At 31.3% G+C, this 14,916-nt stretch overlaps 1 pseudogene across 1 annotated transcript; it reads right to left on the bottom strand.

Annotated features, from left to right (window-relative positions):
* Positions 1-1,774: 1,774 nt before the first annotated feature.
* LOC146958749 (cysteine-rich receptor-like protein kinase 29) lies at positions 1,775-8,786 on the bottom strand (annotated as a pseudogene). The gene is made up of 7 exons (XR_015024721.1): positions 7,785-8,786; positions 7,313-7,450; positions 5,690-5,838; positions 5,105-5,315; positions 3,015-3,252; positions 2,503-2,656; positions 1,775-2,366 (listed from the first exon to the last, which is right to left on the bottom strand). The product of XR_015024721.1 is annotated as a cysteine-rich receptor-like protein kinase 29 (transcript).
* Positions 8,787-14,916: the final 6,130 nt, after the last annotated feature.

Raw genomic sequence — 14,916 nt, 5'->3', positions numbered from 1 at the left:
TACATGCCAAGGGTAAAAGTACTTGGACCATAAGAAGAAAAAAGGTAGGATGAGGTTTTCCTCTTAATGGACATATAACATATATTTGCTGGAATGCATACTTATGGGGCATTCCCGATATAGTCTACCTATGTGAGAATGAAGTTTGGCCGCTTCACAGAGTTCAAGGGCTTGACTCTTAAATTCTCATGAAAAGGGATATATGACACAATGCCTTCTTAATGTGTCATTTTACAAGTCTCTTTATCAATGGTACCGAGATTCTATGTGTAAGTTATGCACACTTGTTCTAATGAATAGTTGGTTCAAAGCTTGCCTACCATACTATTTGGGAATGAGCGAAAACTTAACTTACTAAGTAATGGTTCAAATTGTGAGATACCATTATCTGAAGGCATGGAATTTCCGGATTTATGAGATTTAGTATTTTGAAAATGGTGGGGGGTTGTTGGTGATTTCCAAAATAATGGAATCACTTTAGATCAAGAGTTGTAAATCTTCATGAGAAGCTTTCATATACATTAGAACATTTGGCAAAGGGGTGCTTAATGAACCTAATTAGCATTGGTTCAAGTGTAAATGATCATAACCTTTGGCAAAATGGTGCTTAATGAACCATAACATTGATTCAAGTCAAAGGGGTGTTTTCTCTCATGTGAAGGGTCATATAATGCACTATAAATACTTGGCATTTGGGTATTAATTTGACACATAATTCTTCATCATTCTCTTACTCTAAATCATCCATCAATTCTCTAATGCATGAGTGAATTGCTGGAACCATAAATCTGTAAAATATTGTTAGGAGATACGCTTGGTGTGGTTGTGCAATACACGTCAAGGAACTCATAGTATTCTGAAGGGGATTCACCGATCATCCCTATTGCATCCAATATACAGTTATTGGTGGGGGCGAATCGAACCTAAAGGGTAGTGTGGCAACCCCATACGCTTTGAGTTTTACATGCATAATCATTACACATTTCAGGCTTCAAGTGCAGCAGCCTCTTCCCAACAAACAAGATATATAACACAGCTTCTCCATGCCTGCAAGAATTTGCTCATGAAATTAGCATCAAGAAAGAAATTATGGCGAAAAATATTACTTACAAAGCTCAATACATACTCTACACCAATCATCATTTCCATGACCAATGTTTGTTCTATTTTTATGACCACTTATAATCTCAAGAACCAATACTCCAAAGCTAAAGACATCTGATTTTACCGAAAATTGTCCATAAATTGCATACTCAGGTGACAAGTATCCACTGCATGCCAATATAGACGATCTTAATTGGTAAAAAAAAACAACAAATTTTACTTGTAGTTGATTCAAGTTAACATCAAGTACGTAGTAATCTCGTGCATATTTCAAAATTTACTAAGTTCCAACAATTCGATTTGTATTTCGTTCAGATTGATCTATAACAAACAATCTTACCAATCCAAAATCGGATATCTTAGGATTCATCTCGTCGTCTAAAAAAAAACTCTTTTGTCTCTTCAAATTGTTAGACTTTGTTTATAGTAACTTGTAACAATAATCCATGCTTAAATAAAATTATACATACCTTCAAACATTTGTTTTAGCTTTCTCAATCTTAAATAGATGCAAATAAAAATGAACAACAAAACCACAGTAGCAACTGGCACTACAATGGTGATGACAATTCGGTTTTCGTTGTGTCCTGCAAAAATTTAAGCACATGCCCCTTTTTTTGAAGAAAAATAATCAGGGTGAACGAAGTTGAGTAGTCTAGGCTAGTTCAAATTTTCAACTAGCCGTACTTAAGATACCGAGTTAAGCAATCCGACTTGCTAGGTTTGAAACTTTTCCATCCCTAAGTCTATTAAAACAAACCACATAAGATATAACGATTCAACAAACATATTGTGGATGAAGATTTGGATCGACAGAAAATGCGCTCCACTTTATTTTTGAGTACAAAAAGCTACAAGGTTCGTGAAATTTTAATTTTGTTGAATTACATCGACGTGAAAAGAATGTATTTCAAATTGAGACTTGTGACCAAAATCTACCGAGGGTATGGATCAGTAATTGAGACTTGGTTCATCGATTGATCTAATCTTGTTGCACCTACATTATCAATCTGAAGCTGCATATCCGGTAGCCTTCTAGTTCCAATTCCTATAAAATATGCAGGTTTTGAAGGTATTGAAAGAGCAATAGAATCACTATTAAGCATGAGTGCAACGGAAGCCATGGTTGGTCTATCAATTAAGTTTTCTTGAATACATAGTAAACCAATGTGGATGCATCTCATTATTTCATTTTGTGAAATGTTGTTTAACGACGAATCTATAATCTCATTTGCTCTCCCCTCTGTCCAGCTTCTCCATGCCTGAAAGAATTTGCGCAAATGCAGATAACCAAATTAAGATAAGGTCACCAATCAATTAATACAATAATGTTTAGAACATATTATTTTCCAATCTATATGATAATGAAGAAATTATAGTGTGAAAAGTATAACTTACATAGCTCAATAGATACTCCATATCCTCCCCTTGAAAAATGTTTGCACTATTTTTATGACCACTTATAATCTCAAGAACTAATACTCCAAAACTATAGACATCGGATTTTACTGAAAACTCTCCATGCATCGCATACTCAGGTGCCATATATCCGCTACATAGACAAGCTTAATTAGAAGAAAAAACATTATGATATTTCAAAATTCAAATAAGATAATTTTCACTAGTTCAGTTGCTACATATGGTCGGTATCAATGACAAAGTTATAATTTTGATTTCTTTAATGTAAAAATGTTTTATGCTAGTTATTGATCAAGCATTCATGCAGTATGATTTTAAAAGGTTGGGCTCTTGCAAGTTATAAAATTCAAATAAAATACCAAACTCTTTGAGTAAATTTGTTAATACATATGATCAAGTAATAAAGAAGGATTAACATTCTACTTATAGTTGATCGGAATTAAGTTCTTAATAATGACAACTAGAAATCTCAAGCATATTCAGAAACTTACTAAGTTCCAACGATTCTATTTGTATTTCCTTCAGTTTGACCGATAACAAACCGTCTTGCTAATCCAAAATCAGATATCTTAGGATTCATCTCATCATCTAAGAGAATATTGCTTGTTTTGAGATCACGGTGTATAATCCGCAAGCGAGAATCCTCGTGAAGATAAAGAAGACCTCGAGCAATACCTTTTATGATATTGTAGCGCTTTTCCCAATTCAATTGTGCTTTCCTTGTTGGATCTACATATATAACCAAGATCACTTGAATTTCAAAACTATATTTTAGTAGTTAGTATTTATCTGTGAAGTACGGATACGGACATGGACACCGGACACAGACACTAACACGCCGACACAGCTAATAAGTTCAAAAAATCACATAATTCAGTGTAATTACAAGTGTCGGTGTCGGACACGACACGTGTCCGTAGGGGTGTAACTGTTTGGTTTGGATTGGTTTTCAGTCAAAAAAATGTCCGAACCGATGAAACCTTCATCGGTTTGGATTGGTTTGGTTTTCACTGTTTTTCAAAAAAGAAACCGAACCAAATTAATCGGGTTGGTTCTGTTTGGATTGGTTCGGTTGATCGGTTAGTTTAAAAATACAATTAAAAAAATTCATATTCTCACAAAATATTTCATAGAACTTTGTATAATCGTATGTTCATATTTTGTTTTTTCATGTTCTCTATTTTTCAAACAACTTTTTATAACTAACCTTACTCAATATTTCATACATATGATCCAAGATTCATTCATCCATCATTCTTCAAAAACAACTTCATCAAACTCAAATATTTCAATCATCCATGATCCATACATGCATCATTCATCAACAAACACAAAAATTCCAAAAAGAACATGGAAAACGTGTATAAATCAATGGCATAGAAAATGAACATGGAAAAGAATGAAATATAATGAGTATAAATCAATGGCATAAACATGATAAAACTAACCAAGAGATGAACGATCTAAGCGGTGACCGGTGACGATGAACAATGAGTTTGGTGTGGTTGACAAGTAGGGTTTCTTTTTTAGTAGAAATGAAAGAGTTGAGATGAGATGAAGATGATGATGAGAGAAAGTGAATAGATTAAAAAATATTTTATGTTGGACTTTAATTTTAGGCCTAACCATAAGTTTGTGTGAGGTAGGATAATATTAGTGAAATAAGGAGTGTGGTTATCATCGGATTGGTTCATCGGTTTCACGGATCTCGAAATGAAAAACCATGAACCAAACCAAACTGGAACGGTTCGATTGGGTCAGATCGGTTTCAAACCGAACCAAACAAGGTCAGATATTTTTCGGGTTGGTTCGGATTGGACTTTCGGTTTCGTTGGTTTTGTCTGAACCACTTACACCCATACGTGTCCGACACCGGGACACGCCTAATCCGAGGAGTGTCCGTGCTTAATAGTTTATCAATCAACAATCGTCAACAATGACACTGAAAACTTCATAACACTTTTGAAATAACAAATCATACCTAGTAATTGTAATAAGTAAAATTCATCTCCACAAGGACCAACCGCTATTTGTCTTTTATTAATCGTTAATGAATGTTTGTAATTTGCTCCGGTTACTATATATACCAATCAAGTTTATATTAATCTTTTACTCTCTCCGCTTCAAAATGAGTGTCGTTTTAGGTGTTTACACACATATTAAGAAATGCAATGATTAAAAGAAAGAGAATGGTTATTTTACCAAATTATCCTTATTAATTATTGGTTAGTTTTAAAAGTAATACTTTGGAGGGTACAATTGAAAAGAAAAAGTTATTATTGCATTGGAAACTGAAAGTGAAATTCATTTTGAAACAAATTTTTTTGGTTAAAGCGACACTCATTTTGAAACGAAGGGAGTACCTAATTAGTGCAATCAATTTTGTTGGGCTAATAAATTAAACTCAATTTATGTGGAGACGAACTTTTACTTATTATACAACATATGTTCAATTTGGCATGCTTGTTTTAGAGGTCAATCAATTTGGCATACTTGTTATCAAGTTTTTACTTACAAAATAAACTTTATCTAAGTGAATAGACTGTATTGTATTAAATTGATGATATTCAAATTAACTTACCAAATATGAAGAAATCAAGACTTTTATTGGTAACAAATTCATAAATAAGTAGCCTTTCTCTCCCTTTTATACTGAAACCAAGTAGCCTAACCAGATTTCGATGTTGAAGTTTGGCTACTAAAAGTACTTCATTTTTAAACTCCACATCTCCTTGGTCAGAATTTGTTGACAACCTTTTGACAGCAATCATTTGTCCACTAGGCAGTTTACCCTGGAAATGTTCCACTTTTAGGTAGGCATGACAAATTACATAGTACATTTCTTTTACTTTACTCCCTCCGTCCCATATTACTTAACCTAGTTGACTCTGTCACGTATGCCAATGCACAATTTTAAATTTAAATTTCTTTAATAATCTAGTAGAAAAAATTACGAAAATTTGATATTTTGAAAATATTAATCGAGACGAATCTAACAACATCTTATATGCTATATTTTGTTTTTATATATTAGTAGAAAAATAGAGTCAAAGCATGGTACATGAATAGTGCAAATATTCTAAATAGGTCAAGTAATATGGGACGGAGGGAGTAATGTTTTGGAAAAAGGTGATATTTTTTTGAATGAACATAAATGCTAATTTACCCGATAAACAATTCCAAAACCACCCTGTCCAAGTTTATTAGAATTGGAGAAATCACTTGTAGCCATTCGTATGATATCAAAGTTATATTGCAATGAATCAGCAATCGTCATTTCATCTTCACCTTCGTCATCATATTTTCCAATGTTGGCTTCACACATAAGCCAATATGAATAAACTAATGATCATGTATGATAATTACTATAAAAAAAATGCTAAAAAACTAAGATTTTATTCACACACAGGGGTGGCCCTAAGGGTGGATAGGAGGGGCGGAAACCCAGGACAACATTATTTTAGAGGTACCAAAATTATTATATTTATCTAATAGTTAGTACTACATAAGTGTGTGTGTATATTCAAAAAAAAAGTATATATATATATATATATATATATATATATATATATATATATATATATATATTTAAAGAAACTACATAAGTATATATATTCTTAACTTGATTTGATTAATTCTATTGAAAAAATAGTTTTAAAGAAATTGATTATGAATTACTCTCTCCGTTCCTTTTTAAGTGTCTTTTTAAAAAATTAACATCAAATTAGCGATGTGGACTTTTTGCACATTTTCTTCCTATTATACCCTCGTTTTAATCAACCAATAAATTCCTTTTTTTCGCTCACACTTTATCTTTTCAATAAATTTAATATGTTATCTTTCACTCGTAACAAACAATTGTCAGTTATTATATTTTTCTACAACAAATTCCTATTTTTTTGCGTAACAAATAATTGTCAATTTTTTAAATATTGTGGACATCTTTTTAATTATTTTAAGTTGATATAAAAATTATATTGATGAAAAGTCTTCTTCGTCATTGTCATCTTGTTCTTGTATATTGTCAAATGAGTCTTCAATTATTGCTCTCTCTTCACCACTCATCAGCTGTTGCAATAAGTCTTCCGCTTTTTCTTCCTTTTGAACATTCATGGAGTCTTTTATTTTTCTTCTCTCAAATTTATTCTTTTCTTTTCCACTTGAAATTTTTAACAATTGCTACTCATCTTATTTATAGAATTTTAACTCTTCTTGAAACCATTGTTTGTAACAAAGTTTTGTTTAAATTTGAAGATAACAAGAAACAAACTTTGTTTAAAAAAAACAACCTTTGTTTAAAAAAAAAACTTTAGTTTTTCAAATAGATAGCATTAATTAGTTTTATTGAAGAAAAAAAAAAGTGTAATTGATAAAGGATATAATTGACAAATCGTATCCTTAAAATACCAAAAAGACAGTTAAATAGGAACAAAAAATTTACCCTAAAACGATAGTTAAAAAAGAACGGAGGGAGTAATATTTTACAACAAAAAATGCAAGAAGAAAGACATTCGAATAATTAAAAAGGCACAACTTCATTGATTCGCTCAAGGCACCAAAAATCTTAGGACCAACCATGTCCACACACCAGTGTTATTATTAACCATGACACATGAATAAATTAATATATTAATTGTTATATTAGTGTTTTCTCTTGCTAGGACTTGAATCCGAACCTCCAACTACTTAACCTTGAATTCAAACCAGTTGAACTATCCAACCCAAGACAATTTAATATTAAAAACCATGTGATGATCCAATAAATGCAGCAAATTCAAATTAGACATACCTTCAAAATTTTGTTTTGGCTTTATCAATCTTAAATAGATGCAAATAAAAACGAGTACCAAAACCACAGTAACAACCGGCACTGTGGTGGCAAGGACAGTCCGTGATTTACCCTGTCCTGCACAAGTTAATTTTAATCCTCAGTGTGACAAACAATAGATTGAGACTAACAAAATATCCCTCAAGCTTTCAAGATTAAATACATAGAAATTATAGATCATCACACAAACACAAACACAATTAATTTTATGAAAGAAGTATAATGTTCATTCAGTTGGGGTAGCTCTGTTTTAAGTATGGTGGCGTAAGCAATTTACCCAAGGAAGTGTTATTGGTTCATATTGAAGGTTGCAGCGACGGTAGGTCTAACTCAATGGTAGAATCGAAGAAGGGATAAGGATCAAAAACATTCTCTCTATGAATATTTCAATTTTCTATTTTACTTTCTACAATTTCTTTGTCTTATTCATGGCTTTCATCTAGAAACTGTAATAGTGTTGTTGTAAAAGAAAAATCTTTCTTAAAATAAATAGCCTTGACAATTAATTAGGTACCTGAAGAAGGTGATAGTGATGACAGTGGTTCAGGCGGAGTTGCATTTGAATCTAACACAGTCGTCGAATTGAAGCAGCGATAAGGATCAAATCTAATCCGACAACTTGGTTTAAGAATATTTCCTCCCATCTTCCCGTTACAACAATCTGGGATTTCTGAAATAGTCTGAGCCAAACAATCAGTGCATTGTTGCGGTGACAAATCAGGCATACATAACACATAACCGTATATGGTTGCAAAATTTGCAGGATCATACACACTATCTGCGTCATACTTACGACGAGAGTCACCTGATGCAGCTTTTTCAGTTAGATTTGTCATCAAGTTACTTAATGCTTGCTTGTACTGATCCGCGTCACTTGCATCCCTTTCATAAATCAAATATTGTGTCGGTGAAGTTTCCACGATCCCAAAAATTGATCGATTGGAGTACCATAAAGTGAAATCACCACCCCACACAATTGCTTCTTTTTGATTTGGACATTTTTCTCTAAGATAGCCAATGGTATTGTTTAGCTTTGCAAGACACTGATTCGGTTCAAGATCTCCGCGGCACAACCCAATGGCATATGCTTTGTCGGGGTCTTGGCCATATGAGAAATTGTAGAAACCATAGTTGATTTCTGTATGGGAAGAAAAACTGGACAAAAGAGTTTTAAGGTTGTTGTCGTAGGTGCTATTGGCTGTGTAATTACCTCTGTTGTTATCACATGATACAGGATCTCCGGCTTTGGCTTGGGATACAATTATCATAAACAGAGAACATAGAAATAGAAACAGAGCCATTGCTTAATGTTCTTTGGAGTATCGAAACGAAGAGTAGATGGAAATTTGTAAAGGTGTGGGGTCTGACTCTTGAGTTGACTGACCTTAAAACTCCAGAGCAAATTTTGTTTTATTTCTTCATATTTCTTGTGGACAACACGATATTATTGACTTCAACACGTTATATAAAGTATAAACCATTTAACAAGGCAAGGTGGCCAAACAGTACCCCACCATTAGAAGGGGGAAAGAAAGTGTTAGTTAGTGCTCTTGGTATTTTTTTGTATGCTTCATGGACAAATTGACGGATCTTAATCCTCCAGCTAATTAAGCGATATGGTCTATAATAATCCATAAAAAATTTGAGCTTGATCCGAAGATAAATAAAATATGATTGAAGATTGTTTCAACTCATATTCTAATTCAGATTTATTAATATAGTTTAGGTCAAATACATACATCTTTATATAATACAAAAACATACATCTATAAGTAATAGTACACGTGGCGTCTTCATGTTCTCCTTCTCATTTAATGTTTTTTCATCAACCAATCAAAATGGATCTTTACTCATTCATTTTCTATTAGCCAATCAAAATGAATCATATTTTTCATCAACCAATCAAAGTTGATTATGACATATTCTTTCATGTATAGACAATTTGATTTTCATTATTTTCATCTACCTCTTTCTTCCATAAAAAAATCATTGCTTTCAACCCCATTCTCTTTTACTTTATATTGTGATTTCTACCTCTTTCTTTCCTATTTATTTAACATTTCTTATTCTTATGTTACTTTATATTGTGATTTCTTATGTTGTTGTTTTCTTATTCATATTCTCTCTTTTCAATTTTTTTTTTTTTTAACTAGATCTTTAGTTTGAACATGGAAGTTAATCAAGAGAAAAGAAGAAATGCATCACATATCAATCAAAAAATATATCGAGGATTTCTATAACCCTTTTGTTTTATTTTAATCTCTCGATACTCGCAACCATTTCTATCTATTTATTTTTTTGTTTAACTTTTCTTATATTTCTTTTATTTTTATTTTACTTTTGATAATTTGCTCTTTTATATTTTACTTTGGTGATTATATTTGATTTTTCTCTATTTTTCCTACTTTATACTATGGAAACCAAATAGACAAGAAGAAATGCATTTCATTTTCACTAAACAGGTTGAATTGATAACTTTGGAGTGACATCTTCCAAATGATCTTTTTTTGAGAGGAAAATGATACTTTTATGTATATGTCAAAAAAGAAAATCGTTTTTATGGCAGCTTTAATTTATTTTTTTTCGGTAAAAAAGTTCATTTTTCTTTAACTAAAAGGGAGCAAGGTGCTATACTAAAATTTTAAGTGCATTTTAAAAAATAATAAACCCAGTAATCATTTATGTTTTATTTCTTTATCCAAATTAAATATATAAATGAATTCATACAATTATTAAAATTAATATCCTAATTAAAGATTATTAAATTATTATGTTTTTTTAGATAAAAATATTAATTGTTTTATTCAAATCCATATTTTTGTATTCAATGCATTCATTCTATTATTAAAACTAATAATCACAAATGCTTTAAAACCGACTCCATATTTAACTCTTTCCATAATCTTCGCTTCATCCATCATTTCTACAAAAAAACAATTCTTTCACAACACTTCTATAAACTTGAAAAATTAAATTGATTGATTTTGAAATTGTAATTACTATAATTTAATAAAATGAAAATCAGGTATTTTGGCTAAAGTCGTTTATTAACTCCATCAAATAAATAATTTTTTGAGAGAATCTGAATTTTAGTTACTTCGCGGTTGAAATTTGATTTAGTAAAGTTCATTTCTCCTAGGAAATGTAGGGTTAACACACACAATAAAAATATCAAGACACATATATACAAATTTTTTCTAGGGAATAAATACTCATTATCCTTTTTCCTATAAATAGTCAAACAATATAATTTCCACTAAACGTGCATTATTACTTTTCTAAGAATAATCAGATTAAATATTTCATCATATTTTACACCAATTCCTTTTTTCAAAAATGATATTGCAAAGGTATGTACTGCAAATTTGATTCTATTTAATGATGGTTTTTTGGTTCATGCTACTAACAGTTTGATTTTGTATTTTGTTTGTGTTGGATTGCAGCAGTTAAATTTTTTTTATCATGTAATATTTTAGTTTTTTATTTGAGAAGTTTTTTGACAGACCACAAGAAGACATCTCTATTATATGCAAATGTCTTCCTAAAAATTAAAAGTACATCTGACATCTTCACATTCTAAAGAGCATTAAACACTAATACACCTCACAAAAAAGTTTACACATGTGATATATTTGACAAGACAATGTGTCTGTGTAAACATGCATTAATATTTTTATTAATTACCTTATTTATAAGTGGAAAGTTGTAAAAGTCTTATAATTGACAAAACTAAATGAATTTTCGATTACTTATTAATCATGTTTCAATGGCAGCCATCAACTTATCATCATTTTTTTATTTCTCAACCAATCAAATGAAGTAAGCCATATGTAAATTTTGTTGGTAGAACAAATATAACTTCCTAACGAGCAAAATGTTAAATGCTTTTCCTCTCAACTTTCAACAATAACATAGCATTTTTGACGTGACATTTTTTCCTTGATCTTTAATTTCCATTTTTTTCTTTTCTCAAATAAGAAATGTACAATTGATGTCATTGCAACGACCATTGAATATGAGTATATGTAATTGCAAGGACCATTGAATTGCTTATAAAATTGAATTAATTCAAATTTTTTTTTTGAGAGAATTAATTCAAATTATTTATGGTCAATTTGTTTTAAAAAAAAACGGATCCTAAAATTATGTCAGATTATTCATTATACCATTGATTTAATTATAATGTTATGAGTAGTCTCATTTTATTGTTTTACAAAAGATGCAAAATCATGTTAGCATTTATTTGTAATATCAATTGTCTAATTAAACATATTTATTGGTTTTCTTTGATTATGTTAGAGGTTGTTGGTACAAACTCGGACAAAGAAGAAAAAAAGTAATTTTTTTTATAAAGAAAAAAATTAATCTAACAACTAATCTCTCTATTAACAAAAGCTTTTTCATATTTCAAGAGTACACATGCCATCTTAAATTTCTAAAGAGTATTAATTATTTCTTCGTGTCATAAAAAACGTATAGCTAAAAAAAATGTATGTTTTAAAATAGAGATTGCGGGTATTTTAAAAAAAAACGTATAGCTAATATTTGAGTCTGATATTGAGAGGAAAACAATATCACGTGATTGATTTCAAATCATGTAGCTAAAAAGCAATGTGAGGAAAATCATTTTAACTATTGTTTTAATTTACGAAAAAAAATCATACATAATTATTTATTTTTTTATAAGCAAAAGAGGTAGGGAGGACATCAAGATGAATCCACAACATCCCAACTAGATTGACTACCCTGCACAAACATCTATCGTATGCCGCCTACTCCATAACATATTAGGTTAACCAATCAAATTTTATTAAATCATCACATTTTATTATTTAAACTAATTCCAATGTAAGATGTGTCATTTTTATATAATAAGTCAATCAAATGGCATGCTTTTGTATATTTGCATCATATTCTGAGTTATTACAAACATCATCACATAATTCCTATTTTGTACATTATTGAACACATAATATTTTTTTTTTTGAAGAATGAACACGTAAATTATTTTTCTTTACTCTTTATATTTTTCTTTACTCTTTATATAATAAACATTTTTCTTACTTCAAATCAAAAATATATGTGACATCTTCACATTCTCCATCTTATTTGATGTTTTTTTTATTTGTTTAGTTTATGTAATTTATAAAACATGAAATGACTAAAAGAGAATACTAACAAAAAATTATAAACTAATTCAAATCTCAATTTACAATAAATGAAAATGGTACACTCCTATAATACGTGATTTCTTTTATGGGAAAATTGATAACATTAAGCACCAAATAATATAAAAAATCTCACTTTAATTTGACGTGATATACATGGAACTTTTGTTCAAAAAAATTGCATTTATAATCAATTATCATTGATTAAGTACTGTTCAAAAAAATTGCATTTATAATCAATTATCATTGATTAAGTACTTTTTGGGTCAAAAATTGACCCTAAATCACCCCTCTTTGGTGGATGAAGGAGAAGAAACTAGGGTTTTGATGACGGCTCATAAGAGAGAGAAAGGAAAATGAGAGAGTCCTATCATTGATTAAGTATTGTTAGGTGGTGTTATACCCTAATTTTGGACCTAAAAATACTTGTTCAATTCTTCTTTTCTTGCATTACAAGCCATTTGAACTGTCTCTGATCAATTACATCTTTCTCTGCATTTTATTTCAATGTTATTTGCAAAATTCATGAAAAAGGGCATTTTAGTCATTTCCTATGTCAAAATTTCTTTCAGTCTTTTAAAAGTTTGTTTGAGTCCTTTCAAATAGTCTGAATAAGTCTTTATTTCAATTCTATGTCAAAATCCAGTTCAAAAATTGCGTTTGAAGTCATTTTGAGTCAGTTATGCCCCTAGGGGCATTTTAGTCTTTTCATGTGTCAAAACTCTGTTTAAACTCTCCAAAATTGTCTCTGAGTCTTTTAACTTTGTTTGTATAAGGTCTTGCTCTAATTCCTTGTTAAAAATCCATTTTAAAATTGCATCTGAGTCATTTTTAGTCGTTTTAGCCCTAGGGGCATTTTGGTCATTTCACACGAAATTTCGGCAGAGAGAGGTTACTTTAAAGTACCTCATTTAGGCCATTGGTTCGTTTTAGTCCGTTTTGTCAATTTTAATCGTTTCACTTTACGTTATTTTCCGGTTACCAATTTTAATTCATTTTATTTTTATTTTTATTTTAAGTCCTAAAATTCTAAAAATTGCATTTTAGTCCATTATTGTCCAAGTCATTGTCCAGTACACGTGTCAGGTTCTCATTTGTCCAAGAGTTAGTTACGCCACATGGCAGGTTATGAATGGTCCAGCAGTCATCCACATCACCTATAAAGTCCAGTCAAAGGGTCAAAGATGCCACACATTCAACAGATCCATTCATCACATTCCAACTCATCACAAACACTATTACTCTTTCTCTTTCCACCTTTCACAGATCAAAACCGAAAATCTGCAACAAAAATCTCAAGAACATTCATAACCGAATCATCATCACCAAACCCTAACTCATCAATTTTCCAGGATCATCACAAATCCAGGTCAAATTCGTTCGAATTCATCACTGATTTCTCAGTAATCAAGCAAATTCATCCGAATTCAACACAAACTTCCATCAATTCCAAAGAAACAAACGCAAATTCGAGTCTGTTACGAACTCAAATCAGCTTCCAAAGAACGCAAAAAAACCAGCAATACGAAGAGGAAAGGATATAAAAGCCAGAAAGACGAAAGGAAAGAGCACGAAGGCTAGAAGGCGCGAACAAAGGAGAAATTGATTCATACTTCACAAAGATTCGAAGAATCTCTGACGCTTCTTCCCAAATTCGTCTCAAATATCCAAGCCGAACACACAGGTAGGCTCGTTCACCTTCTTTCTTCGTCCATATACAAGTTTTGGTCCGATTAGATTTTGGTAGATCTAGGGTTATATAGGCTTGATACACGAAATTGGAGGCCAGATTTGGAACGAGGAAGACGAGGAGAACGTTTTAACATAAAGAGATTTTCAAAAAGCATAAAAAATAGCTCCGGTACGGTGGCGCCGCCGGCGGACCACCGCACCGGAGCAGACTCCGGTCGTCTTCCCCGTTTGATCACTTGCAGAGCTTCTCTCTCTAAAAGTGACTTAGAGAGAGAAGCGTATGTATGTTATGTATGCCTCTCTCTGAATTTTACTTTTATACCATGCTTTTGTATCGCACGCGCGCGCGTCCTTGCTCCCTACCGTGTTCTCTGGTGTTTAGATCGTTGGATCTAGGGTCTTGAAGGATTTGGATCAATTCAACGCCTCTGAGGCGTTTGGATGATCCAGATCCATCAATGAGCGTGGGCCTGGGCCTATTACTGCCTGGATTTCGTTTTCACTTTATTTTTTTGCTATTTTGGCGTTGTTTCTTACTTTTCACACCCCTGCCTGTCCAAATTTTTTTCGTAAAAAATCCTAAAAATTTTTTCTATGTGTTCTTGACCATTTTCTTGACATTTTGTGATGTGGTTATGTGTTGAGTCTTGATAAAAAAATAGATAGTATTTTCTTGTTAATTGTTTACTAGGTTTGTTAAATTTG

Source organism: Medicago sativa, chromosome 1 (assembly GCF_051527215.1).
Source record: "Medicago sativa cultivar Bolivia chromosome 1, Bolivia_mono, whole genome shotgun sequence".
Taxonomy (NCBI): Eukaryota; Viridiplantae; Streptophyta; class Magnoliopsida; order Fabales; family Fabaceae; genus Medicago; species Medicago sativa.
The sequence above is the reverse complement of the archived record's forward strand: the minus strand, read 5'-3'. Positions and strand labels throughout refer to the sequence as shown.